Raw genomic sequence first — 4,575 nt, forward strand, 5'->3', positions numbered from 1 at the left:
AATATTTGTCAAATAAGACGAAAGTGGTACTATTCATCAGGTTGAAAAAAGTTTCAATCTAAACCAGGCCTAACTAAAATAAAAAACTTACTCAAATACCTCTTGCAGGCAAACCCCCAGATCCAACGCGGGCTCTGCGTTGGATGTGGCCCGGCCCATCATAGGAAGGTCCAAGGCACTCTTCCGTCTCTTCTAAACCCTACCCTCGCTTCCGGTACTCTCGCCTTCCCTTCTAAAAAACCCTACCAAAGGGCGGCGGCGGCGGTTGTGGAGTCATGACGGCGGTGAGAGCCATGGCGCCGTCGGTGGCAAGGATGAGGGCTGCTGCTGCTGCGGCAGCGGCGGCACGTATGACAGGAAGAGCTTGTGGTCGGGGTCGCTCACTCTCCTCTGCCAGTGCCGGTGACGCTAGCCGTGCGGAGTCCGAGGTCAAGCGTCTGGCTAAAGCAGGCTAGAAGGTGCGATCTTTTTTCAACTTCCCTTTCACCTTCGCACGAGATCTGCTTTGTCTGCGAGATCTGTCTCCTTACTGTCTTCCTGTTGTATTTTGAATCAGGGTGGGGAGTCCGAGTCCGAAGAGGCTAACAATCTGGTGAAGAAGGCAGCCGCAGATTCCAAGGTATGCTGCAAAGAGTTTGCTTATAACTTCTCCACCGCTAGATTGCCATGACCTTGAAGTTGCACAGCAAAGTGGTTGAAAAATCACAATGTTTGGTCGGTTTTGGCAGTCAATTTGGTCATGTCCCATTAGATTTATCCTTAACACTGAAATGATGCTTTGGTTTGTTTGTCACATGTTTGTATGTGTTTCTAATTAGTCTGCCAGGTATCGTACCTGGACTTTCTGATCATGCCCCTGTGTGTCAAAGTTTGTTAGTATGCCAGGTATCGTACCTGGACTTTCTGATCATGCCCCTGTGTGTCAAAATTTGTTACTGCAGTATGTTTGTGTATATTTCAACTGTAGTTTCAGTGTCAATGCTTTGGCTCAGTCCTTTTCAGATGTTACATGTTCTCATTAAGCATAGGGACATGCAGAGGTTCCCTATTAATGTTTGCTTCCATCTTTTATTGCAACTCCAATTTCGTTTGACATATATGTAGTGTCTTGTTAGTTGTTACTTATTGGGTGATTTGTCAGCCTTGTTCTCACTTTCCTGTGAATTACCCTCAGTGACTAATGGTGTTATCAGATTACTAATCAGTAGTTGTGCTGTGGTTTCTGTTATACACTTTTCTCCCTAGGCAACACACTTCAGATATCCCCCACATATATCCCCTACATACTAATGCAGGAAATTTGGTTTCACTGGTATGAAGAAGGGTTTTGTGAGCATACGTGCTGATGCTGAAGCGCAAGTGAATAACAGCAACCATAGATAAATCTATATGACGTAAAAAAATGAGGACATTATTATGCAACAGGAGCATAGACAGCAGATACTGTGCAGTAGACTAGTAGTGTGTTGCATAATTCCTGTCATCGGCTTATCAGCAAGTGCATGTGTGTTACATAATGTGTGAGCAGATGGCCCTAACCGTGACTGTACGTGTCTTGAATCTTGATTGCAGCAGTCATTTCTTGCTTTTCATGGTGCGATAATTGTACTGCTTGAGGATGCCCCCTTGTACTTCAAATTCAGTTATTGCAGGTTATTTGTGTATTTGAACTGTATAGTGCTTCAGGTTGCCCCATGGTACTTCAAATTTAGTTATTTTAGTTTGCAGGTTAGTTGTGTATTTGATTGAAACTGTATGCTATTGGTTCTGTGTTTGAGGTTGTTGAGGCTTGCGCTCATTCTTTTTCAGATGTTGTTCACCTGTTGTCACTACTCACTAAGCATATGCACTACAGTGATGTTTGCTTGCACCTTATATTATTCCAATTCGTTTGACATGCATATGTAGTTGTCTTAATCTGTGTGGTTCCTTCCTGACCACCATTACTTGTTGGGTAGTTTGTCAACTGATTTTTTGATTTACATTATGGTATAATGCTGTTTCCTTTCATATTCAGTAGTGGTCATGCTGCTGTTGCTGTCGTCGCTTCAGGGAACTGTGTTGATCCCATAATTTCGTTGCATTTTTGTTCACAGTAATGAGGGGAGGCACGATACGCCACGCCATATTAAGTTATTACCACTTGTTTTCTACTGTTTGACTGAGCAGGAGCTGAAATTGGTGTTGCTCGAGAAGGATTTGGCTGATCTCAAGTCTTCTTTTGAGTACCAATCAAAGGTCCACTGGTGGGCGATGGGATTGGCTGGAACGCTGTTTGCGTCGCTCCCTGTAGCTCTGCAGACGGTAAATAGTGTGGATGAGAAACAGAAAAGGTTGGGGGAGAAGTACAAAGGCTTGAAGTCTCGACTTGTCCGAATGGAGGTAACACATTTTTGTTTGTTTGAGCTTCTGCTGTGTACAGCTTCCTTATGTCATGTTTAAGAATTGCATGGAAAGAAAAAGCTGGAGTATCTGTTCCTTGTTCTTGCACCTCTCATTTTGTTTGATATCATACCATACTTGATATTATTAGTAACTGAAAAATTACTAATAAATGTGCTGAACCTACGTACTAACATTCATCTGATCTTTTTTAGCTGTCCTTAGACTGTCTCCAACAAGGAACCCATGTGGGCACCCAAACCCAAAATGGGTAGCAAGAGACCTAAAATCAGCCTCCAACAGAGTACCTATACGGGAGACCTATTTTGGGTTGCCTGAGAGGCACAACCAAAATATGGGCATCCTCTCTCCTGGAAATCCATTTGCAGAAATGATTCTCTTTTGAGTCTTGTTGTTGGAGAAGATGCCGAATATGTATTGAACATTTTGCCTGTAGCGCTACCCAAAGGACGAATGGGTCTTGTATTTTGCGTGTTGTTGTTGGAGATAGCCTTAAACTCCTTATTGACCTGCTTATTATATAAAAATTTCTTGAAATAAATCTAGTTAGATAAACATATTAGTGGTCAGGTTTTGGAAGTTTGACCTCTAAGGATTCTAGAAGGTAAATAATGGATGGATATTTGTTCCTTGAGAAATAATATACTGTTACGCTGCAAGCTGACACTGGACTTCCTGCTTTTTTACACATATATAATGCATCACATGTGTTACATGTTCATCTACGCATTCTGTAAAATAGTTGATAGTAAGTTCTGATGTCCCCCATATTTCAGCCAACTGCTGAACTGGTATCCATTTAGTGCACGTTTGGCTACTTCCAAATACTTTTAGGCACATCAATACAGGCATACAGCTGAGACCTCACTAGGAAAAAAATTGGCTCACCCGATCCACATGTTTGCTTGCTTTGCAATCATCAGGCAGCCCGTAGTGACTCACATGAGGTGTTTATATTTCTTGTATGTTGTTCAGACGGTGTTTCGTTGTCTACCTGTGTGATGTTTGTTTTGGTTTTTTGTGTCCACTGTCCAGCCCATCTTATTTAGTCTCTTATTGAGTTATAGAATTGCTCTTCCTTTGCTACATATTTTTAGAACATTGTACTCCACTTAATATACTCAGTTGTTCACTACTGAAGACTTGAGTTGTTGGAGCTTGGGGGATGGCGTTGGTTGGAGCTGTGGGAGGTGGTTGGCCAGGGTTTGTAGCCCCAGCGGTGAGGTGGTGCCATGCCATGCGATGGCACCGAACAGAAGGGATGGTGGTGAGGGTGAGGGGAACGTAGGAGGGCAGGAGAGATTATCTCAATCTCCAGCTTAATTATAAAACAAAAGGTTTAGGCTTTATAGCCTCAATCTCATTGTTTGTTTGAGCTTCTGCTGTGTACATTTGTTGAGGTGCTGACATCTCTGAAGTGTGTCAATGACCAGTTAAGAGAATGATTTATTTCCATTACATTTGTTGGGTCTTCTACGTGTCAGATTCCACCTTATGTCATGTTTAAGAATTGCATGGACAGAAAAAGCTGGAGTATCTGTTCCTTGTTCTTGCACTTTTCATTTTGTTTGATATCATACCATACTTGATATTATTAGTAACTGAAAAATGTATCTAATGCACAGCACGCCAACAAGACTGACGAGAACGAGCAGAAAACCGAGGAGGCTGAGGAGAAGGAAGAGAAGGAAGATGAGGGGACTGAAGAGAAGAGCTGGGGTAGTTGGGTACCGTTTAGTTGGCAAAATTTTTGACGAAATGCAACTGTAGCACTTTCGTTGTTATTTGGCAATTAGTGTTCAATCATAGTTTAATTAGACTTAAAAGATTCGTCTCGTGAATTTCATCTAAACTGTGTAATTAGTTTTATTTTTTATTTATATTTAATGTTTTATGCATGTGTCAAACATTTAATGTGACGAAGAATCTTGAAAAAATTAACATTTTGAAGTGGAACTAAACGCGCCGATTCTTTCTCCCTTCCGGAAGTGAAGGCCTCGATTAGATGCTGAAAAAATTTCAACCCGATGAATAGTATCACTTTCGTCTTATTTGATAAATATTGTCCAATCGTGGACCAACTAGACTTAAAAGATTCATCTCGTGATTTTTAATTAAACTGTGTAATTAGTTATTTTTTTTATCTATATTTAATACTTCATGCAAGCGGCT

General features: G+C 41.4%; 1 long non-coding RNA gene across 1 annotated transcript; it reads left to right on the forward strand.

The window, feature by feature from the left end:
- Positions 1 to 223: 223 nt before the first annotated feature.
- LOC136451415 (uncharacterized) lies at positions 224 to 4,349 on the forward strand. Its single transcript, XR_010758591.1, has 4 exons — positions 224 to 458; positions 557 to 619; positions 2,170 to 2,382; positions 4,029 to 4,349. It is a non-coding gene; the product is annotated as an uncharacterized lncRNA (long non-coding RNA).
- Positions 4,350 to 4,575: the final 226 nt, after the last annotated feature.

This window comes from Miscanthus floridulus, chromosome 5 (genome assembly GCF_019320115.1).
Source record: "Miscanthus floridulus cultivar M001 chromosome 5, ASM1932011v1, whole genome shotgun sequence".
NCBI lineage: Eukaryota > Viridiplantae > Streptophyta > Magnoliopsida > Poales > Poaceae > Miscanthus > Miscanthus floridulus.